This window comes from Trachypithecus francoisi, unplaced genomic scaffold, assembly GCF_009764315.1.
Source record: "Trachypithecus francoisi isolate TF-2019V2 unplaced genomic scaffold, Tfra_2.0 Lachesis_group16, whole genome shotgun sequence".
Classification (NCBI taxonomy): Eukaryota; Metazoa; Chordata; class Mammalia; order Primates; family Cercopithecidae; genus Trachypithecus; species Trachypithecus francoisi.
In genome coordinates this window covers 8,159,530-8,183,874 of record NW_022681461.1, presented here as the reverse complement: position 1 = coordinate 8,183,874, position 24,345 = coordinate 8,159,530, and the positions used below count along the sequence as shown (strand labels likewise).

Sequence of the window (24,345 nt, the reverse complement as noted above, 5' to 3'; positions counted from 1 at the left end):
TGTATCCTGGATCCTCTGCCTCCTGGATACCAGTCCACAGGATAGTGTCTTTTTGCCCTTAACAGCAGAAAATGCTACCTGTTCCTGACAAGCGTATAGTTGATCTTTGCATATCTGCTGCTAGACCTTTGGAAAATGAGAGTGAATCTCAGCTTGAGGAAACTTCAAGAAAACCTGGTGACCCCTGCCAGGAGGGTGACAAATGAGGCCCCAGCACATCTGTCCCTAGTGCGAGGCACAGCCACTCTCCCGCCCCTGATTGTCTGTACATGAAAGGAGGGCCTGGAGCTGGGAGATGGCACACCCCAGCACCTGAGTGGGACCTTTCACAGAGAAATCACTTCCTTTTCGTGCTTTGTTGAGTCTTGGCAAATCTTAACCCAAGCCCTTCCTGGGGAGGGGGAAGGAAGGGGTCCCCAGATTGTCAGATGCACAGAAATAACTGAAAGTCCTTGGCATTAAATGCAGCCTTGAGTCTGGTTTTGGAAGAAATTGGCCTTCTTGGAAACTGTAGCCTCAGGGATGCAGAGAAACTAGGTCAGAACAGGAACCTGGGCAAGGAGTGAGCTTTGTTCCCTTCACCAGACCTGGGAGGGCTCAACTGTGTGGTCTGCAGCAGGTCAAGAGGCAAACTCTAGAAGGCCCTGCCCTCCTGGACTGAAATCTTCACTTCTCACGAGTGGATGGTCCAGTCTTCATGCAGCCAGGGCATGTCCCAGGAGAGCCCCCAGGGGGGCATGAGAAGCAAAAGGAGGTTTTCAGACCGCTTTACCCAGGAGTGTGAACCAGCAAAGAGTGCAACCAGTGTCTGTGACTTCCAAGGCCAGGGCATCAAAGGCTGAGCGCTCCCTCCTGCTGGGCTTGCTGAAGCCCTTATTCTTGGAGATCTGAGCCACCAAATAAGAAGGTGACCTTGGTGACTTCTCTGGTGACCTTATCCCACCATGCCATGGGAAGCCCAGGCTGCAGCAGGAGGCTACATGGAGAGGGTCCATTCAACAACCCTGGGCTACCAGCTGGCATTCAGCATCAGTGTCCAGCCAGGTAGGTGAGTCACCTGGATTGCTGGCCCAGTCAAGCCTTCTGATGACTCCAGCCCTGCCGATATCTGACTATTACCACATGAAAGACCCCATACAACAACTTACACAGCCAAGTCCTCCCCATATTCCTGACCCTACAATTGTGAAATGTCATATGATACAATGGTGTCATCTCAAGCTACTAGCTTTGGGTCATTTACAATGCATTCATAAGGCTGTGCACATGCTAAGAGGTGTGTGCACGCTCAAGAAAGACCTAAGAGCTGTTACTTCTGGTTGACCTTGAGGCCCTGTGCCAGCAGGAAGTGAAGGCCAAAGCAGAGTTGTCAATTAACTGGCTGGCTGAGTGTTGAAGGCATGCCAGACACACATACACAGAGCCCCGTGGCAAAGATCAGGGGACATACTGGCTTCAGGCTGCATTAGTCAGGATTTTCCAGAGAAACAGAACCAATAGGATAGACAGGTAGACAGACAGATAGATAGATAGACAGATAGATAGATAGATAGATAGATAGATAGACAGACAGACAGACAGACAGACAGCTAGCTAGCTAGCTAGCTAGCTAGCTAGCTAGATAGATAGATATTTATAGAATGGATTGTTTCACCCAGTTATGGAAGCTAAAAAGTTCCATGATCTACTGTCTGCAAGCTGGAGAGCCAGCCATTGGTGTAATCCCACAGCATCATTCAGTCCAAATCCAAAGGCCTGAGAACCCAGGGAGCCAGTGCCGTCAGTCCCACTCCAAGTCCATAGCTCCAAGAACCGGGAGTGCTGATGTTCGCGGGCGGGAAGAGGTGGATGTCTCAGCTCACGCAGAGGGAGCAAATTTATGCTTCCTCACTTTTTTGTTCTATCTGGACAAAAATCACCATCAGTGGATTCGATTGTGCCCACACACATTGGTGAGGGGTTGTCTTAGTCTGTTTTGTGCTGCTATACAAGAGAATACCTGCAACTGAGTAATTAATAAAGAACAGACATTTACTTCCTACGGTTCTGGAGACTGGGAAGTTCAGGGTCAAGGGACCCACCTCTGGTGAGGGTCTTCCTGCTGTATCATCCCATGTCAGAGCATAGAATGGCAAGAGTAGGCGAGAGAGAGAGGGAAGGTGGCTACACTCATCCTTTTATCAGGATCTTGCTCCCATGATAACCAAATTAATCCATCCATGGAAACAGAGTCCTCATGGCCTAATCACCCTGTGAAGAGCCCACCTCTCAACACTGTTGCACTGGGGCTTAAATGTCTGATGCATGCTTTTTGGGGGGACACATTTAAACCACAGCAAGGTTGAACTTCTTTACGCAGTCTACTGATTCAAATGCGAATTTCTCCTGGAAATGTTCTCATAGACACACCCAGAAATCATGTTTCACCAGCTTTTTGGGCATCCCTTAGCCTGGTCAAGTTGTTACTGAAACTTAACCAACCATCATACAGGCATTCAAGGAAATCTCTGTCCGATTGCTAGCTGACCACTGTGCTAACTGAGCAGAAACTTCAGTGATCACACCTGACAAAGAGTGCAGGCTTCACACAATTAGCTCAGAAAAGTCTCTGAACAAATAACAACAACAACAACAAACCCTGGGCAGCGGGGAGAATCTGATTTCCAAAGTTGCCACATTTCATTATTTAAAATGCCAGTTTTCAGCAAAAAGTTAAGAAATATGCAAAGAAACAAGAAAGAATGACTGTTGTCAGACACAGGGAAACAAGCAGACAGTAGAAATTGTTCCCGGGGAAGCCCAAGTATTGGCCAAACTTAGTAGACAAATATTTTAGGTCAGCTATTTAAAATATGTTTACTGTAGTCCCAGCACTTTGGGAGGCTGAGTCAGGAGGATTGCTTGAGCCCAAGAGTTCAAGATATGCCTAGGCAACATAGCAAGACCCCATCTCTACAAAATTCTTAAAAATGAGCTGGGCATGGTGTGTGCTTGTAGTCCCAGCTACTCAGAAGGCTGAGGCAGGCCCTTAATTTTGTGATTGCTTGCGCCCAAGACTTCGAGGCTGCAGTGAGCTATGATCACACCACAGCACTCTAGCCTGGGTGACAGAGCAAGACCCTATCTCAAAAAACTAAAAAACAAAATAAAAAATCATATATATATGTATATATATATGTTTAAAGAACCAAAGCAAAGTATAAAATAATGTTTCACTGAATGGAGGCTATCAATAAAGAAATAGAAATTATAAAAAAGAAACTTATAGGATGAGTGCGGTGGCTCACGCCTGTAATCTCAGCACTTTGGGAGGCCAAGACAGGTGGATCACCTGAGGTCAGGAGTTCGAGACCAGTCTGACCAACCTGGTGAAACTCTGTCTCTACTAAAATACAAAAGTAGCCGGGCATGGTGGTGCATGCTTGTAATCCCAGCTACTGGGAAGGTTGAGGCAGGAGAATCACTTGAACCTGGGAGGCGGAGGTTGCAGCGTGCTGTAATTGCACCATTGCACTCCAGCCTGGACAACAGAGCAAGACTCCACCTCAAAAAAAAAAACAAACAAAAAACCTTATAGAAATTCTAGATGTGTTGCTGAGGTGTCCAATATTTTGGCTGAAAGGTGTTCCATGATTCTAACTACTGGGGATAAAAGGAACAACGATCTGGAAAATAACAACATTTTAAAATAAAAAGTGGCTGAGACTGAGTACAAAATGATGCCTCAGTCTGCAGGGGGTGTGACCCACAGGAGACAGGTGGGTGTTTCTCACCCTCCTCTGCCTCCTGCTCAGACTGAATTCAGTGTCTTATGCGTGGCAGGCACTCAGTAGTCTTTGTTGAGTCCTGGGGTTGAAGGGGTCGGAGAGAGAGGAGGGGAGTGGCAGGAATAATGGAGACGTTTACAGGGTGGGAGCAGAAAAGAGTGTTTTAGACTTGGTGACTTCTCTGGTGACCTCAGTGCTGTTTTGTGGCAGTGCTTTTCAGGTGCAGGAAGTGGTTTGCCTTTGCCCCAGCTTAGGCACTTCCTCTTTGTAGAAGAATCAGAGGCCTGCAAGAACTACTCATCCTGCACCTGGAGTAAAACCATATGGCTTGGAAACAAAGTCTGCAGGCTTCGAGCCAGTTAACGGAGTGGCTTCAGAGGAGTAGACGTGTGTTCTGTTCATGTCCGGTGTGTGCAGCACACTGATGTGTGCAGGCCTTCCCCAGGGGCTCAGTGTTTAGCGGGACATGGACACAGACACCTCACCACAGGCCCATCTGAGAAGTGCTGTGCAGACCAGCAAGCTTTCACAGGATGGTCGCGCAAGAATAGGAAGAAAGTCTGCAGCCTACGGATGATGTGCAGTTCTCCCCCATGTCAAAAGAAATCCAAGGTTTGTGAAACTCATAGACTCAGTGAGGAAAACTTTTGACCACCTGCAGTGACTGGAGCTACTTCTCTGAATTGCTGGAGCTCTTAGTGTAGCTAGTCAATCACTCAGGCCTTGGCTTCCTTGCTCCTCGTCCTGCTGCTGGCCTCGGGTCCATCCACCTGATCGTCCTCACTCTAGCATGATAGCAGGCGAGGACATGGAGGTGGTCAGTGACTCAGTAGGATTCTCTTAAGTAGCTCCTGGGTAGATATTCATCAGATCATTTTTCTTATTAGATTTCAAAAAAAAATGTGATAAGGGATGGAGATGCCAATGGAATAATGGGATAAGGGGTTGGAATGTTGGGGTATGATTAACTTTACCAGTCTTTTATTCATGCTTTCTTTGTCTAATTCCAAAGATAATAGTGACTTGACTTTATTTAGAACTCCAAACACAGATCCTGCCTGAAATAGGAAGCCAGTCTAACATCTGAAATCCCCTGATTATACTCATGGAAGACACTGTCCTTTTCCTACTTAATGGAATTTCCTCATTTCCTTTCTTGCCAAAAGAATCCAATTTTGCATTAAAGTTGCAGGCAAAGAGCCCTAAATCTCAGAGAAACCAGGCTTCCTGCAGTCCCTTTGGTTTAAGCAATTTAACTGTAGCACCCCCTTTCCTTTGCTACCAACTGTTATGGGGTGGCACAGAACCCTGTTCCGCACATGGAGAGGTAAACAGAAGTCAGATGAAGCCTCCAGGTCTTTTTCCCTATGGCTTCCTTCTGGTTTGGGATGCTCATGTGATACCTGGAGCTCTTGTAGCTATTTTGTAACTAGGAGGTAAGCAGTGCGTGTCCTAAAGCTCTTGTGCTGAGAGTGAAAACTGAAGGACAGGCCATGCCTGGCTTGCAGGACGTCATTGAGCAATGGCACCAGCTCTGATTTTCCCTGTCCAGGCCACCTCTGTGACATCCGTAAGTGTCACAATTATTTAAGCCCCTCTGAGATGGGCATTCTCATATTTGTTGCCAAAATCATAAAAGTGATTTTGGAAATATTTTTACAAAAATCAGCCTCAGTGATACTTTACACAGACATGTTGATTCCTTTTCAACCAACCTAAACCCCTGTTTTCATTCCTTTCACTGACGATCTCATCTGTCAGCAGAGACAGGAAGGGCAGCTGGAGGGTGTCACCTCCACATAGGTCGCAGACAGACAGATTGGAGGTTGAAAGCCGCCCGTTGGGCTCTGTGGGTTGCGGAGGGAGGTGTGCTGGAAGGAAGGATGTGGGGAAGCAGCTTGTTCTGCCCTCCCCTTCCGGGCTGCATCCTGGGCTGAGGGTCTTCCCGTGTCAGCCAAGAGCAAAGGGTGGGGAGGCTTTTGAACAGTCAGCATCTTGGGTCTCAGAAAGATACCTCCTCTCTGGGGACCCCCACTACTCCTCAGGCTCGCTGGGAGGGTGGGCAGCGTGGTGCTTTTAAAACATGTTTGCAAATTCTTTGACAGTCCTCTGGCCAAGAAGTGTAGCCTGTGCTCCCTGTCCTTGAACCTGGATGGGCCTTTGTGTGAGTTCTGAGGCTCAGATAAAAGAGGCCACACTTCTGTGTTCAATGCCCTTGGAACACTTGCTCTAGGAGCCTCCATGTAAAAAGTCAGAATTCAGAGGACTCCAAGTGGAGAAATCACATGGAAAGACCAGAGAGAGAGACAGACAGACAGATAAGCAGGCAGAGGAGAGAAAGACAGCTGTACCCAGAGAGAGAGAGAGACATAGAGACAGAGAGAGGGAGAAGAGAGAGACAGGAGGAGAGGGAAGAGAGAGACAGCAAAACAGAGATACACACAGAGAGAAAGGAGAGACAGAGTTGTAGAGAGAGATGAGAGAGAGTGGAGAGGGAGAAACAGACAGAGACACAGAGAAAGGAAAGATTGAGAGTTAGAGACAGAGAGATACGAAGTGAGGCAGAGAGAGACAGAAAGTGATAGAAAAAGCAACAGAGACAGACACATACAGAGAGAAAAGAGAGACAGAGAGAGAGAGAGAGAGGAGAGAGAGAGAGAGGAGAGAGAGAGAGAGAAAGGAGAGAGAGAGGGAGCTGGCTTAGCTGTCCTGTCCCCACCGCCTGGGGCTGGACCTGTGAGTGAAGAGGTCACTGAGATGGCCCCCGCCCGGCCTCAGTCTTTGCTGCAGCCCCCTGAGAGAACGCCTGGCTGAGCTCCGCCTGATCGGATGGAGACTCTGGCAGGGTCAGATTCGTTCTGGGAATGGAAGAGCTCAGGCTGATTGGGTTGCTGATGTCTCCATGGTTACCTGGAGTCACTAGAGGGAGAAAGACAGCCTCATTTGAGTGGGATTCAGGGTCTGGCCATCCAACTCTGACTGCGTGTGTGACATACACTGCTGCTGTGTTTGGCCTTTCCATTTGTGTCCCCAAAATCTCCACGCCAGCTACTGATGTTTTAAGATATTGAAGACTCAAGCAGTCCCCTTAACATCAGCAAAAGGCTGGGATGCATCCAGGAAGCTAGGCTGTCTTTTTGCTTTGGGGGGAAAACGCTGGAGCCTCCTAAAATTCAGTGCCTTCCCTCCTGAGCCTGAGTTTCGCTGCTGTGGGGAGACTGACAGGAAGGCTAAGGACAGATGGAAGGAGAAAGCCATGAGAGACACCAGAAAGTAGAGAAGATGGGGGATGCAGGTGTGAAGACTGGAGGAGGAACGCTGCGGGAGGCACACACTGTCACTTGTGTTTTTGAAAAATGGCTCTCTTCAGAAGGCCTGCTCTTAACACGCCTTCCAGGGCACAGGGTGTTGGACAAACAGGCGCCTTCCCATTTGTCCAGGTGGAGGGGTGACTTCAAAGCTTAGGTGTGAACGTCCCTGTGGAAAGTGGGGCCATTAAGCCCCAGACAGTGTGATTGTGACTGGTGACTCAAGTTCACAGCAGTTTGGGTTCCCGTGGCCATTTCCTTTAACGACACATTTGCCTTATGAATTGTTATCTGTAAGTTCTGAGGAGACAAAGACAAAAGCAGAAGTAATTGGTTCCAAAGATTTAACCATTTCTTCCATTTCTCGGTGTTCATGACTTCATGAGCCATGAGGAAGAGGAGAGGACATGGAGGAGATGGCAAGACAGCAGGTCCCCGGGCTGTGCAGTGGGAAGGGCAAGGCCGGACGCATGGTGAAGGGGACTAGCCAGGCCCAGAGCCCCAGGCGGTGCCTCACCCAGCTGGGGTGGGGAGCACAAGGGCGGGAGATGAGGGCGTCCATCTTCCAGTGCTGCTGGTTTGCCCTGAGTTTCAAAGTGCACGACCCAGGACTGGCTGGCTTCACGGGAGGATTCAACCAAGAAGAAAAACTGGAATTTTGCGATTCCAAAGTCTTCCACGAAACTCCTTGAATATATTTGTATGGATGTGCTACTTACATTTTATATGATTTTTGACCTAATAATTTCATCTTTCTACACCTAGCTGATTCCCCCAGAGGCAGCCTAAAAGGAAAATAAATCAGAAGGTCCAGTGGAGAGCTTCTACCCTCGTTACCAGCTCCAGGGACAGGAATCTGCACCTGGTGAGAGAGAGGGGCAAAGGCATCAACTTTTAATTTTCCAACTTTGAGGAAATCTTTCACCAGTCCCTCGCGGTCCCCGCTTTTATTTTCCAACTTCTCAGCCTGTTTTCAAGGGCTCCTGAGTGAAATCATTTAGGCCCTTTGCCTCCTCTTTGCTCTCTCTCTGAGGCAGCCTGAGTGGTTTCCTCTCCCAGAGGGGCCCTGGGTCTTTTCAGGCATCTGCCCGGGCCCAGTCACCCTCCTCCAACTGGAATGTTCTGCTCAGCATTTTTTTCTGGTTAAAACTTAACCTACCACCATGATATTCCTTTTGGGGGGCAATTTGGCAATAGGTGTGTCACAATTTTACAGGTGCAGCCCCATTAGCTGAGAACATTTATGAGTTATTTCTATATTTACAAGAGTGTAAGATCCACGAATGTGCCTGCACATTGTATACAATGATAGAAAATAAAGAAGGCCATCTGCATGTCCCAAGTTAAATACAGTGTGACCCAGCCACTCTGGGATACATGTAGCTTTAAAGAGAAGTAGGTAAGTATGCCTAGACATGGGAAGATGCCTAAATTAGTAATCAAAGGCTATATAACAATATCACTGTAAGCTAAGCAACTTGTAACAATCAGCATTTATTGTCTCCCAGTTTCTGTGGGTCAGGAGTCCAGGTACAGCTTACCTGGCCCTCCACAACCAAGGTGTGGGCTGGGGCTGCAGTCACATCTGAGGCTTGACTGAGGAAGGACCTGCTTCCTCACTCACATGGTTGTCAGCAACATTCAGTTCCTTGTGTGCTGTGGGACTGAGGGCCTTATTTCCTGCTGGCTGTTGGCCAGAGGCTGCCCTCAACTCCTTGTCACAGCAGCCCTCTCCAAGTGGCCACTTGCTTCCTCCAAGGTAACTAGGGAGTATGTCTCCTAAGAAGACTGATGTGATCATCTTATAGAGCATAATCATGTACATTACATCACCTTTGTCATTTTCTATGGGTTAGAAGGGAAAGAGATTATGCAAGGGAGAGCATATTAGGAGGCAGGGATCATGGGAGAGGTGTCCTTAATGTATCCAGAATATATTTTTAATTAATAAAAGGCAAATTAATCAGATCATAGAAGGGATGGGTAGCTAACTACCAACGATTTTACAGCACTGACTTAATGCTGGGAGTGGCTCCCAGCCAGGACCCCATTCCTCAGCACCCATGGACTGTGATCTAGGGAGGACCAAGTGTCTGGTTCTCACGGATGGAACATGAGTGGATGGGGCAAGTGTCACTTCTGGTCCAGAGGATTAAGAAGTGGATGTGACTCCCCACAGTCTCTCTTGCCATCTGCCCATTGAATTGAAGAGAGTCATTATTGAAGATGTGGAGCTGCCCAGTGAGTGGGTCCAGGAATCCCTGCTAGGAGGTGAATCACCCAAACAGGAGCACCCACATGGATGGAGATACGCACAAGAGATAAACTTTTATTTTGTTTAACTGTGCAGGCTAGGATTTAGTTATCACAGCAGCTAGTATACCTTCAATAGTATATATGGTTTAGTATAATCTGATTCAAAAATCTGTGTATGAGTGTATGCAGTTATGGATGTATGTTGCCATATACACTTTTCAATCTCTTAATTGGGTAGTCAGAATTCTTCAATGTGTCTGCATAACAAACTATACCAAAACTTAGAATCATAAACAATAAGCATTTCTGATCTCTCACAGTTGCTGTGGGTCAGGAATTTGAAAGCAATTAGCTGGGTGGTTGGGGCTGCTGTCTCATCTGAAGGTATGAATGGGGCTGGAGGTTCCACCTCCCAAGCAGCTCCTTATACAGCTGGGCAGTTGGTGCTGCTTGTGTGCAGGAGGCATGCAGACCTCTCCGCAGGGCTGCTTGAGCATCCTTATGGCATGGCAGCTGACTTCCTCCAGAGTGAGCAATCCCAGAGAGAGCAAGGCAGAAGACTCAATGTTTTATGAGCTAGCCTTGGAAGTCAGGCACAATCATGTTTGTGATGTCTGCTGATGACACAGGTCAGCCCTATTCAATGCGGGACAGGACTACACAGAACATGAAGAGGGAGAGGCTGGCTACCATAGGGAGGTCACAATAGAAAAACACGTTGATCAGAGTCTCAGGGTGGGGCATGGAAACTGAAAGGTTTAAGCAAAATAAACAAAGTGAAGAACAGGATCAGCTGCTCTTGACGGGAGTAGTGATGCAGGCTTTTGTCCACTGAGTGAAGTCACACAGGGAGAGGAGCCACAAGAAGCATTGCAGAGGTCAGCAAGGCTGTGGTGGACATCTGTGGACACGGTGACAGAGTGAACCTCATGGCTGCTCAGTGAAGGCCAGAGATGGCACTGCAGAAGCAGGAGCCCAGCACAGAGATGACCAGGACAGCAAGCCCACTGAGTGATTTGGGAATGATTCTCCCTTTATCTCCAGGGGGCTGGAGCAGAAACCAATGGTGCATTCGTGATGCAGATGATGGGTCTCACTCTCAGGTATCATGTGGAAGGAGAAACAGGCTGCTGCTTCTTTAGACTTGCACTCATGTCTGAGTGGGTCCTCCTCTAGGCTTTGGAGATTCAGGTATCTGCTACCTGCTGGGTCCGAGGACCCCCAAGTGAAGGGTTCATGATCCCTGGTTTGGGGAGTGGTGTGCAGGAGAAAATATCAGCATTTCCATTTTCTCTCTAAAAACCAGGAACGCTGCCCTGTGCTGACACTGAGTGTGCACCTGCTCTCCGGCAGCCCCTGTTTGCTTCTCAAGTCCTGCGACTACTCTCCCCATCACATAAGGGACAGATAGCTTAATAAGACTCCTGCCAAGAGACTGCAGAATAAAGATTCTATTAATCATTTCTCTGGCAATGGGACAACAGCAGAGCTGGCAGAGCCAACACTGTAGATCTCACTGGAGCCCCATGCACATGACAAGAGCAAGAAACTGTTTGAAAGAGAGCCTGACACCAGCACTGTCAACACAAACCATGCCCTGAATATGCTGCTCATGGAGTGTTAGCTAATGCGGTATTAAGCCACAATTTTTAAAAACGTATCTTTTTATTTTAACTGACACATAATAGTTGTATGTATTTATGGGATACAATGTGATATTTCATTACATGTATATATTGTGTAATGATCAAATCAGGGTAATTAGCATAACCATTACAACCTCATTACTTCTTTGTGGTGGGAACATTCACAATGCCTCTCTTCCAGCTATTTGGAGATATACAAGAACTTATTGTTAGCTATAGTCACCCTACTGTGCAGTAGACACCAGAGCTTATTCTTCCTTTTAACTGTATCTCTGTACCCGTTAACCAACATCTCCCCATCTTCCTCTCCCCACTAGCCGTCTTGTCCTCTGGTAACCACAATTCTACTCTCTACTTCTATGAGCTCAACTTTCTTTTAACTCCCACATATGAGTGAGATCATGTGGTATTTCCTTTCTGTGCCTGGCTTATTTTGCTTTATATAACATCCTACAGGCTCATCCATGTTGCTGCAAATGACGGGATTTCATTCTTTTTTCATGGCTGAATAGTATCCCATTGTGGATATGTACCACATTTTCTTTATCCTATGTGTCCTTGATGGACACGAGTTGATTTCGTCTCTTGGCCATTGCAAATAGTTAAGCTAGCATTTTTAGCAGAACATTTGGAAATAGTCTTTCAGATTTATGTTACCTTTTAAAAGTTTTGGTGTATGTTTTGTAATGTGTATAATACATAAATACAGTAGTTATGTGTATATAGTAAATACACACAGATATGTGTATATTGATTTTTTACATTTAACAGTGATGTAGTTCAGAAAATGAGACACCCTGTTTGGGTGACTATTCTGTCTCAGGTGTTAGGTTGAATGACCAGGTGGATAACTGTCTAATTTTTTGCTGGCCCACTGAGACAACTGCCCTTCATCACCTCCTCCAGAGCACAGGTTGAGGGCAGCTACAGTCACATAGTGCTTGAGATGCAGCTGGTAAGGCCATTCCTGTGTCACTGACCCTGAAAGCCAGCTTTATACTCTTTTCTGTGCTGAATAGATTGTCCTGGAGAGTTTGCTTTTTATCTGCTAATCTCTATGCTTGGAGGTCTTTGTGGAATGGAAGTTTTCTCATTAGCAGGCAACACAATGAAAAACTTCCTAGTAACTGCTCTTAAAAACTTTATCTGGGCCGGGCACAGTGGCTCATGCCTGTAATTCCAGCACTTTGGGAGGCTGAGGCAGACAGATCACCTGAGGTCAGGAGTTCAAGACCAGCATGGCCAGCATACTTGCCAGGTCTGTCTCACGGACCCTGGCCAACCGATGGATGAACGGGGTACTCAGACACAGGTATGCAGTGGAAGAGCAGCTGGGGGACTGCCAGGCTTTAATGGCCAAAGTGCAGCAGCCTTCAGAAGCTGGAGCTGCTTGCTTTTATTGAGTGCAGGCACAATGCTAAAAGCCTGAAGCAATATACAATCTGTGGGTAATTAACATATATTGTTCCTCTTTCAGGGAACTTAAGGAACTTATGGCAGATGATCAAAGGTCAGCTCCTGGTCAACATAAGTAAACAAGCCTGTTTAAGATAAATTCCCCTACACTCCCCTGTACCTACTCCTTGCCCTCTGCCTCAGGGTTAGAGAACAACTGTCTTCAGCTATTCTCCCCCGAAACTATGCAGAGCCTTTTGACCTTTCAGAAGGCCTGCTCCTTTCCCTATAGTTTCTCCCACCACTCTAACCAACCTCCTAAACATGGTGAAACCCCGTCTGTAAAAAAATACAAAAAATTAGCCAGGCATGATGGCAGGTGCCTGTAATCCCAGCTACTCGGGAGGCTGAGACAGGAGAATGGCTTGAACCCAGGAGCGGAGGTTGCAGTGAGCTGAGATTGCATCATTGCACTCCAGCCTGGGTGACTGAGCAAGACTCCATCTCAAAAAGAAAAAGAAAAAGAAAAAGAAAAAAACACTTTATCCTGCCAGGAATGGAACTGAACCAGGAATCCATGAAACAAGAAAAGCAACTCTGGGGGCCCCTGGGTGGATCTCTACTCCTAGCTGGGAGCCATCCTTCTCTCATGCATCCAGGACGCTTCTACTTTCAGGGCTTGAAAGACAAAAATGGGTGCACACAGAGCCAGGGCTTCAATCCTGTTTATCTCTGGGGTCATGCTTTCTGCTGGACATGGTGGGCTCAGGTGTCTGAATGTGCTTGGACCAGACTTGAGTCAGAAGAAGAATCATCCTTCAATTTAGCTATGAGAACACCACTGTTCCTGAGTGGTGAGGGTCAGCCTGCATCCCTCTGGGGCCTGGAGTCCCTGCACGCATCGTGAACTGCTTCCATGGCCCCCGCTTGGGGTGCAGCAGGACCTGGTGTCCAGGAGGGGTAGCCATTCATGTGGCAGGCTCATAGCCTCTCTACTGAGTTCCATCTCTTCCCAGAGCTGGCAGATTTTCCATGGTGGTGCAGATGGCCTGAAAATGGCCAGGATTTGGGGCCTCCACATCTCCATGGCTCGGCCCCAATCAGCAACCAGTACGGGCATCCTAGCCTATGAGTGGCCACCTGCTTTCAGTGTGATGGGAGCACACATCAGTTGCAACAGGGTTGCCAGGCTTAGTCAACAAAAATATTGTCCTATGCAATATTGGGGATATAGTTATACTAAAGTTTATTTGCTGTTTATCTGAAATGCAAATTTAACTGGGCCATCTGTATTTTACTCAGCAACGCTAATGACAAGGGCTTTGAATCTGAGTTCTCCTATTTAGTGACCGGAGAGCTGCCTGAGCTCTCTGAGTCTTAGTTTTGTAGTCTGTAGAATGGGAAGGACAATGCCACCTCTCTGAGATATCCATGTGGCAATATGCGAGATGGGAGAGAATCTTCCAGCTGAGTGGCTGGGGTCTTGGCCCACCTGTCTCTTATGTTGTGCAGGGGAATGCAGCTGCCCAGCTCCATGTGCGAGGAGAACTCCAGTGGATCAAGGATGGCTTGTAATGATGCTCGTGACAAAGGTTGCCATTTATAATTGGAATTCCTGACCAAGGTTTCCATTCAGCACACAACAGTCCCTTCATAAGTGCTCGGTGCAGTCCACACTCTGTCATTGCCACCATCGGCTCTCTGGCTTGAAAGACCCTGGGAGTGCCAGTGAGTCAATAGTTACTGTTTGATGAGAGCTGCTTTATCACTCCCAGGTGGCTCTGTCCCTCACCATACTGCATAGGGATGGAGTCACTATGGTGTTGGGCAGACTATGGCTCCAGGCCCAGCAGTTCACAATGATGGCATGAAGGCTTTGATGGTTAAAAGGGGTCATCTTGACTGGATTGAGGAATGCCTGGATGACTGGTGAAGCAGTTTCTGGGTGTGTCTGTGAGTCAGAGGACTGAGAGGAAGACCCCCTCTCAATGTGGATGGGCACCCTCCTGTCAGCTGGGGGTGGACAGGTGGACAAGGCAGGTGGAAGAAGGAGGATGGATATCCAGAACTCTCCCTCTCTCTCTCTCTCCCTGTCACCCTTCTCGAGCAGGAGACTTTCTCTTCCTGTCCTTGGACATCAGACTCCAGGTTCTTTGGCCTTTGGACTCTGGGATTTGCATCAGCAGCCTCCTGGTTGCTCTCAGACTTTTGACCTAGGACTGGGGGCTGCACTATTGGCTTCCCTGGTTTTGAGCCTTTCAGACTTGGACTGACTTTTTTCATAACCCAGCCTGCAGATGGTCCATCCTAGGACTTGGCCTTTGTAACTGTGTGAACCAATTCTCCCTAATAAACTCCCATATATATATATATTCTATCGGTTCTGTCCCTCTGGAGAACCCCAACTAACACAAAGCCTTTCTTATAGTCTCCCAGGCATGCTCCTCACTCCTGACATAGGGACATCATCTAGTTTTCACCCCTAGGGAAACTCACCCACGGCTTCACAGCAGGAGGGCACGCTGTTTCCCACAAGGCTGGTGGACTCCAGTCCAGCATGGGCATTCTTAGCCCTGCACCCAGTCCTCAGCCTCAACAGACACAGGAGACAGCGCTGCACATCAGGAGGCTGGGGGTGCATCCTGGGAGATGCCTTCGGGCCAACTTCCCTGGAACTTTCCAGTTGCCATGGTGACAGTCAAAATCATGGTGATATTTCAGGTGGTTGGCGAGACATAGAATCTGGGACAGCATGCTACAGGCTGATGTCCCTCTGATTCAGTGTCTGTGGCTTGGTGCTGGGAAGGGTGGGCTTGAGGAGAGGATCCTGCAGGGCTGGAGAGGATTCTCCTGGACCAAGCAGACAGCTTTGCCCGGAACTGTGCCAGTTAAACCTGGCATCTCTCCAGGCATGTGTAATGCCGTGGCAGTGACGCTGCCAGGTGGTGACATTAGGGAGGTTGATTTATTATGGTTTTAACAGGTCATCCAGGAACAGCAGCCATTGTTTTAATGAAAAATCCACATGGCTGATGATGGAGAGAAACGTAAATCGCCTTAGAGGACAGCATGGGCCTTGGGAGTGACCCAGTCCAGTGAGATTCTTTCCAGCTGCCACGTGCCCACCTGTGCAATGTGCATTCGGAGCTACTTGTAAGAAATGCTGCCGGGCGCAGTGGCTCACGTCTGTAATCCCAACACTTTGGGAGGCTGAGGCGGTTGGATCACCTGAGGTCAGGAGTTCGAGATCAGCCTGGGCAATACAGTGAAATCCCGTCTCTACTAAAAATACAAAATTAGCTAGGCGTGGTGGCACACGCCTGTAATCCCAGCTACTCAGGAGGCTGAGGCAGGAGAACTGCTTGAACCTGGGAGGCGGAGGATGCAGTGAGCGGAGATCGCACCACTGCACTCCAGTCTGGGCAACAAGAATAAAATCTCCATCTCACCAAAAAAAACCACAAACAAACAGAAAAAAGAAATGCCTTCTACTAGTTACCTAGGTCCTTGTTTTTGATGCCATAGCTAGATTGGTCTCTGTTTTGTAATGTTTACCCATTGTAGTTTAATAATTTTAAAAATAATATTTCTAAACTAGAAAATAAGAAACTCATAGAGGAATATTCAGAATCACTCATGATTTCCATCCAGGTGTCGAATGCCAGGCCCCAGATCTTGCCCCACTCTACCCTCCACCACCGGGATGCTAAAAGCTGTGTTTTCTGCTCACATGGGAAGGGGGCCCCAGAGTATGTGGGGTGGGGCCAGCAAGGGCAGAGTCTCTGAGGGACTTATGCCTGATTTGAGGTGGGGCTTAGTGAGGATGGGGTCACAGTCTGGGTTGACGGGGCAGCCAGGTGAAGAGTTGAAGTGAGGGATGCGCAGCCTCCCAGGGGCCAGTCGTCTGTGGAAGTTTTCCATGGAAGGGTTGATGACTCTTTCGGGAAGTTCCTGTCATAAACAATTAAGCTGCTTGCTTGCACCAGAGTCTGCGGAAGGAGCTGTGATGCCAACAGCAGGGGGCGGAGAGCCAGCCCTGCCTGCAGACGAGGGTGTGGAGCTGTCTGTGTGGTGGGGGCTGGATGGCTCCGGCTCTCACAGGACATATATAAACACATGGTAACCTAATAACTTTGCATGTGTTAGCTCAGGTCGTAATTTATGACAGCTGAAATGGACAGCACTAAAAAGGACATGGGAAATGGAAAAACCATTGCCTTTTGCATGCCACACTCCCGCTCACACAGTTCCAGGGTGTATGCGCATACATGCACATGGAGAGCTGTGTGTGAGACTGTGTGTACATGTATATAGGGCTGTGTGTGTGTATGTGTAGGGCTGTGTGTGTGCATGTGTAGGGCTGTGTGTGTGTAGGACTGTGTGTGTATGTGTGTAGGGCAGTGTGTATGTGTGCGTGTGTGTAGAGCTGTGTGTGTATGTGTGTAGGCCTGTGTGTGTGTATGTAGGGTTGTGTGTGTGTGTAGGGTTGTGTGCTTGGTGTGTGTTTAGGGCTGTGTGTGTGTAGGCCTGTGTGTGTATAGGGTTGTGTGTGTGTATGTGTGTAGGGCTGTGTGTGTATGTGTGTAGGGCGGTGTGTGTGTGTGTAGAGCTGTGTGTGTGTGTGCATGTGTGTAGGCCTGTGTGTTTGGTGTATGTTTAGGGCTATGAGTGTACACGTGTGTAAGGCTGTGTGTGCGTGTAGGACCCTGTGTGTGTCTGAGTTTTATTGAGGTTGTGGGTGAAAATGAGTGCAGAATATTTAATCAAGGCAGTGAGTTCTAATTTCCTTTGTAGATGAAAAATCGCAATCTTTACCTTGTCAGGCAAGTGGAAATGTGATAAATGTCCCAGTTTCTGTGCAACTGTTGTTCTGTTGACAGCTGTCAAGTTCCGCCTGGCACACTTGGGGCTGCACTGGCATTCTGGCCTTGTCTCACTTTGCCCTCAGGTATAGGATGTGCTTATGGTGCCCCATGGCAGCGAGGAGACCCTGCCCTGCTTTGCACCCTGTGAGCCCCTAGGGACCCCTTGTTGTCCCAGCCCTGTGGACACCCGCACCTGCCAGGGGATCACAAATGGCCAGCAGGTGAGGAGAGGCACCAATTGTCCCTCAGCTACCAGGAAAGAAAGTCCTTGAAGCAGGACACCACCTCCAGGGGCTGAGGATGTCATAAAGTGGTTGACTTTAAATAACCCAAAGACAGGTACAGGGTCCTGAGGAGGTCTGAGGTCCCAAGTGGGGCCGAGAGGAAGGGGTAGAGGGTGGGAGATAGCAGGTCTGGGAGATACCCTTGGGGCCCCATGAAGCAGGCCTGACGAGCATGCAGGAAGGAGAGGGCTCTCAGTTGTGGAGGAATCCATATACAATTTTCAAGACATTATTATTTATCCCATTTGGTGTTACAATTCAGAAGAAGGAATTAAAAAATCACAAGCAAAATAAAACAAACTACTCAATCATCTGAGTAAAGTCCTGAGTGCACAGTGTGATTTCATCAGAGAGAAGGTGATTTTGAAAGATGAGTTTCAGAGTGAACAAACAGGAAAAGAAAAGGGGATCCCAGCACTGGTGTGAGCTAAGTTGCTTGGGTGCATCTGTAGCAAATGGATTTTAAAATACAGGCATTTAACATAATACTAGACAGTAAGACATAATGGCATCAAAAGGTATCCGTGGCATAATACTACATGAAAATATGGAAGGTGGAGCCCACATCGCCCCTCACATATGTAGGTGTGTCTACGTGCAGAAAAAAGACAGGAAGGAAGTGGGCAAACTTGCTAGAAACGGTTAGATGTGGGAGGCAGGAATACAAAGTGGTCTTTTTTTCTCTCTCTTCTTTCTCTTTTGGTTTTGCTTATCTGTGTTTGCCTTTTGCTTTTTTTTTTTTTTTTACAATGAATATATATATACATTAAGCTATGTAAAACAACACATATATACATACGTGTATGTGCATTTTGTAAATAAGGAAAGCAATATAAGAAAAGACGTTTGGGAAATGTCTACTGTATGTTGACTTATGCATGGTCCAGGGCCATATCAGTTACCTTATCTAACGTGTTCAACAGTTCTCTGAAAACTGGTAACTATTCTTATCAGTGTGTAGGCCCCAGGCTCAGAGGTTTGAGAGGTCTCTCCCCAGGCTCAGAGGCTTGAGCTGTCTGTCCCCAGGCAACCAGCGTGTAGGTGGCGGGCCTCCTCTCCTGGTCGGGTTGCATTGGTTTCACTGCCCCTCCACCATGAAGGCAGGCCGCGGCCTGGCAGCCTTTCCGCCCTGGCCCAGGTCAGTGGGGAGAGCTCATCTCAGCTCTGTGATCATTTCTGCACCCCGGACTGCCTGATTATCCAATTAATCTGGAAGCCGAGTGCCCTGCAGGCTGTACCTCCCCATGTGGGTTTCAGAAGTCTCATGGAGTCTCCGCAGAGAACATCAGCAAGTGACCAGCAAGACCTTCGATGCAGAAAGATGACACTGATGGCCGCTGGGCCTTCGCCTTGGCTCAGTATGCCTGCTGGAAGGGCGTCTGGGGACTGTTCCCGGTGAGGTCCCCAACCCAGGAGAAAGCTCTTTAGAGGTGCTGCTATGTCATGGGCAGGACAGGCTTTTGCAGAGTGCTGAACCATAATCCAGGCACTCCCTTGGCTTCCTGTCTTCAGAGCCCAGGAGAAGCCCAGGTACTTTTGTTGTAAATAAGTGACATTTGATCAAGACCAGAAAGACACATGTCGTTGGGTTGTGCCTGGCAACCAAATTCCTCCAGGCTGTTACTCAGGGCCGGCTGTTCTTCATTATGGGATTCATCATGTTGTGGGGGGGGGGAAATGCAATTCCTGCTCTCCTAAAAGCACACAGTGTGTTTCTATGCCCTGATGCCATTTATCATCTATGGCAGGAAAAATACCTTGGGCATACCTTTTTACTTGGTCCCTAACATTGCAGTGGCTCATGACCAAGATGAAAACTGACTCTCAACCCTCATGCTCAGAGCATTCCACATGGACACCTGTTTTTGCCCTTAAACTATGAATTTCACAGTTAGTAGAGGCGTCTGGGGAGTGGTCATGAACAGGGATGGGCCATTTGGAACCAAGTGAGACCATCTTGCTAAATTTAGTCAGCACCAAGCACCAAGATGCACAGGACCTTGCGCAGGTAGCTGCAGGGACCTGACAGGAGCAGCCCCTCGCCTGCAGCCATTGTGAGTCCAAGAGAGCTGGGACTCCTCAAGTAACCAGGAGCTGCCAGGTTGGGCCTAGGTGGCTGCTGCTGCTGCCTGAGGGCCTTCCTTACCTTCTCCTAGACATGAAGCTCTTCGGAGGCAGAGGTCTTAGATTTTCCTGTCTCATCCCACAAGACACGTTCCTGAGTGTAGCAGGTGTGCAAAAACACCCTCAGCATCCCTGCTCCCTGTACACACTGTTCCTTTTAAAGCAATCCCTGCTCCATGGCCCTGTGAGCCTGTTTGTTGTGCCCAGGCTGCAGGCACAGTAAGTCCGGTCTCTCCTGGCTTAGTATTATTATGACACATTGATGTAACTCTGAGCATCTGGCAGTAGCCTCCTGAGGAGTAGAGTCACCTGTAAAATAAGGGAAAACCGTCCTGAGACTCACCGGCAAGCCTGGAGCACTGCCTTCCTCATCCCTGGGGTAATTCGCTTTGCAGGCAGAGCTGAGCCTTGGTCTCCTTTCCAGTCTCTTAGCAAATTCCTGAACAATCGTCATTTCCAGTTCTCGCATCCTTAAATGGCAACGATGCTATATTTGCCGCATGGAGGGCCCAGATGCATGAATGGGCCTACGTCCAGGTGCATACGTGGGCCTGTGTTCAGGTGCATACGTGGGCCTGTGTTTGGGTGCATATGTGGGCCTCTGATCCGATGCATATGTGGGCCTATGTCCAGGTGCATACGTAGGCCTGTTTCCAGACACATACATGGGCCTCTGTCCAGACACATAGGTGGGCCTATGTCCAGGTGCATATGTGGACCTGTGTCCAGCGGGGCTCCCTCTGTGCAGACTCTCCCACTTAGGCTTGCTGGTCCCTTCTACATTCTAAAGGGTGAGTGTGGGACCCCGAGAAGAGCAGGGCCTGGTGCCAGGGAAAGCCTTAGGGGATGGGGTCCTGTGGAGAGCTGTGGTCAGAGATGGCTGAGTGACCGGTGGGGACGATTTTAGGCTCGGTTCCACCAACTGGGGTGCTCCCTCGCATGCCTGCTGGGGAGCCTGAGACTCAGTGTGTGCAGTGGGGGTGATGGGCATGGCGGTGAGGGCTTCCCCGAGCAAGCAGGGAAGGTGCAGGGACCACCCAGTGTCTGCAGGTCACCAGCAGAGGGAGGGGCTCCGTAGTCACAAGCCCTTTTTGTTGGCAGGGCCCTGGCTTTCTAAGGTTCTCAGTGCCTCACAGCTGCTGGGGTTGAAGTGGGTTGTCAAGTGAGGCAGATGTTTACCTGGTAATGAAAGCCAGGTGGGTGGGGCAGTGTGGCTCCTTCCCCTGTCTTGCCTGCCAACGCCAGGCAGCTGCCTGTCCTTGTCACCTGCCCCCCTTCCTTCCCTGGCTGCCTCTCCTTGCTCTGGTGGACCACAGGGGTGGGCGTCGGCATGTGGTAGCTGGTGTCGGGGGGACAGAGGCTGGTTAGACAGCGTGCTGGGGGAGAAAAATGAGGAAGTGCTGTGTTGGCCCCCAGTCCTCTTAGCTGTTGGGGTTGAGGTAAGGCCTGAGGTCACTTTAAGGGGCCTCCATTGCCCCCTCAGTAACCAGAAAGGATGATGTCTTAGAAGGAAGGGCAGTGCCACAGCACCACGCCCTGCTCAGGACCTGGGTCACCAGTTTCTCTCCCTCCTCTTTGTTCTGCCATGGTCACTGCAGTGCCTCACCACTATGTTGCCCTTTAGAGTACATGCATGATGCAGCCAGCGTGTGTGCACATGGGCATGTGCTGTGTGCCTGTTTGCATTTGTGCATGTGTGTATGAGCATGCACACATGTGGGCCTATGTCCATGTGTGCTCACATGTATGCATACACATGTGTGCATATGCCTCTGCATGTGTGTGTGTGCATGTCTGTGGGTATCTGTGCTTGCATATGTGTGCCTGTGTCTGTTGGGGAAGAGCTTGATTCTCCTTTTTCTGTGAAAACATAAACTTCGTGTCCTCAAGCCTCCCAGGAGACGGATTTCCCAGAGTGGCCCCTTGGCTGACACGTGCATCTCAAGTATGTCTTGCCAGGCTCCCTCATTTGAGCTGTGAAAATGAGGTTTAAAGGACAGGACCCACATGAGGGCAGTGGCAGCACCCCTGCAGTATGGGTGCCTGGGAGGGTGTCCTCTGCCCCATCGCTGCCCCTGAGGGCTGCCTTCCCTGGGTCTTCCCTGGGGCTGCCTGACATGCAGACAGCTCTGTTCAAATGCTCCTGGGCATCCTGCCTTCCCTGAATTGATTCGCTTGGTTTTTTTTTTTTTTTTTTAAACTAATGTTTATTTTCACCAAGGTAATGGATGCATAGAGCTGAAAAAGCCGAATGGAACCAGAGACTTGGGAGGAGAACAAGAAGCCCTGGCCCACTCCTGCAGTTTAACTCCTCCTGAGAATGAGCCTGAAGACACCCTCAGGGTGGCAGAGTGTGGCCCCCGAGCTTAGTGTGGACGGTCTCTGATTCTGTCCCTGGATCAAAGTGTCCCTTCTGTGTCTGACTCAGCCCCAGCACCATGCTGTGATCACGCTGTGAGATTTGCCCAGGTGCTCGTGGGCACGGTCCATCCATTCTTATTGCCACATTGGATTCCATTGTGTAATATGCCATGTGCATGATATAAGTGTCACTTAAATATATATAGATATGTATAATAATATATTTATGTACTGTACAACACAATGTAATGATGTAGCTGTGTAATATATCATATATTCTATGTAATATAAATTTGTATACATGGTTTATATATAATTAATAATATATAATTTTCCTAATATGCGATTATATTTAATTATGTATTTCAATATATCTTATCTATTCTACTGAGGGTGGAATTTGAATTGCTTCAGTTTGTAGCGATTAGGCACAGTGGTACTCTGAACAGCCTCATACAAGTCTTTTACAAGAAATTTATTATGAGGAACTGGCTTGCACGATTATGGGGGTTGATAAATCCCACAATCTGTCATCTGCAAGCTGGTGACCCAGGAAAGCTGATGGTATGGTTTGAGGGCCTGAGAGTTGATGGTGTAGATTCCAGAAGGAATTTCAGAAGAATTTCAGAAGATTCTGAAGGCCTGAGAGCCGGGAGCACTGAAAACAGGAGAAGATCGATGTCCCAGCTCAAACAGGCAGAGTAAATTCAACCCTCCTCCACCTTTTTGTTCCATTTGGGCTTTCAATGGATTGGATGCTGCCCACCCACACTGGGGAGGGCCACTTGCCTTCCTCAGTCCATCAATTTAAATACTCTTCCAGACACCCTCACAGATACACCTGGAAATAATGCCTGACCACATATCTGGGCACTCTGAGGTTCGGTCAAGTGGACCCATAAAAATACCCATTGCAGGCCAGGCGTGGTGGCTCACACCTGTAATCCCAGCACTTTGGGAGGCTGAGGCAAGTGGATCACGAGGTCAGGAGATGAAGACCATCCTGGCTAACATGGTGGAACCCCGTCTCTACTAAAAATACAAAAAATTAGCTGGGCACGGTGGCGGACGCCTGTAGTCCCAGCTACTTGGGAGGCTGAGACAGGAGAATGGCGTGAGCCCAGGAGGCAGAGCTTGCAATGAGCCGAGATAGTGTCACTGCACTCCAGCCTGGGCGACAGAGTGAGACTCCATCTCAAAAAACCAACCAACCAAACAAACAAAAAAACCCACTGCACTATCCAAATATTTTGCCCATTTTTCTATCAGCACGTCTGCCCTTTTCTTACTGACTTGCAGGAGTTCTTCACACATTTGAATCCACGTCCTTGGTTGGGTATAGGTAGGTTTTTATCTTTTCGTCTTGTGTGCTTATTTTAGGGACATTTGGAGAGGGAGCCAATGGTTATCCTACGACTTTTAACTGGAAGTCCGTCTTAACATGCTAAGATGTTGAGAGCCCCTCTTCACACCTGCCAACCTTGACACCACAGAAGGGAGAAGATGTGGCTTCCTTTCTTGGCTGGAGTTGTCTTACTTCTCTCGCGGAAGGTCATCTTACCCTTTCCCATCTCTCACTGTGCAGGGGGTGGCTGCTGCCTTTGCCCTTGGAGCCCATCTTCCCAGACACCTGAAGACCCCCTGCTTGACAGCAGACCCTGCTGGAGGTGAGCCCTGCCTCCTTCTCACCCGCTGGTACGAATATGAGGAGGGACTTCCTGAATGCCCTTACTGTGCCCCGGAGACAAGACTGGCGTCAATTACTCATATACTTAAACAAACAGGTCATTTCAAAGAATCATTGATTTGTGGTCTCATTTCTTTCTATAAAACCCAGCACACCAGTGTTGCTGGTGCCCCTCCCCAAATCCCTGCAACCTGCCTGGGTTCTGCAGCTGCAGCAGGTGGGCAGCATCGCATCTCAGCACTGCAGCAGCCTCTTTGCTTGAGAGCTTTCCTGGTCCCCGGACACATCCCATGCAGGCTGGTGTGACAGAGAAGTGCAGGGCAGTTGGCGACCCTGGGTAGGCTGCCTTGTCACCCACAGGGACAATTCAGTGGAGGGCTCCGTGCAGGTCCTCAGAGTATCTGTGGTGGGACTGAGTCCAATCGCCCACAGTCACCTGCCCGTGAATGCATCCTGGAAGCCATTCACCTCTCCCTGGCTCAGCCCCCTAATCCCTCACTTGTGCTTCTTGGACCCACCCTCCAAAAAGCTACCTGCATCAGGCCTGCTTTTGGAGGAGTGCAGACTAAGACACCTGTTTCATTCCAGGAAGGATTTAAGGAAGTTCACAAAATATGTGTAACACATCATTTTTCATGAGGCAATATGGAGA

The 24,345-nt window shown here is 48.7% G+C and overlaps 1 long non-coding RNA gene across 3 annotated transcripts; it reads left to right on the top strand.

The window, feature by feature from the left end:
* The first annotated feature begins 8,342 nt into the window (after positions 1–8,342).
* Positions 8,343–14,740, top strand: LOC117098363. 3 transcript variants are annotated; one of them, XR_004443380.1, is made up of 2 exons: positions 8,343–8,474; positions 10,638–14,740. It is a non-coding gene; the product is annotated as an uncharacterized LOC117098363 (long non-coding RNA). The 3 variants fall into 3 exon arrangements; XR_004443381.1 differs by having other exon boundaries at positions 9,255–14,740; XR_004443379.1 differs by having other exon boundaries at positions 9,085–14,740.
* The last annotated feature ends 9,605 nt before the right edge of the window (positions 14,741–24,345 follow it).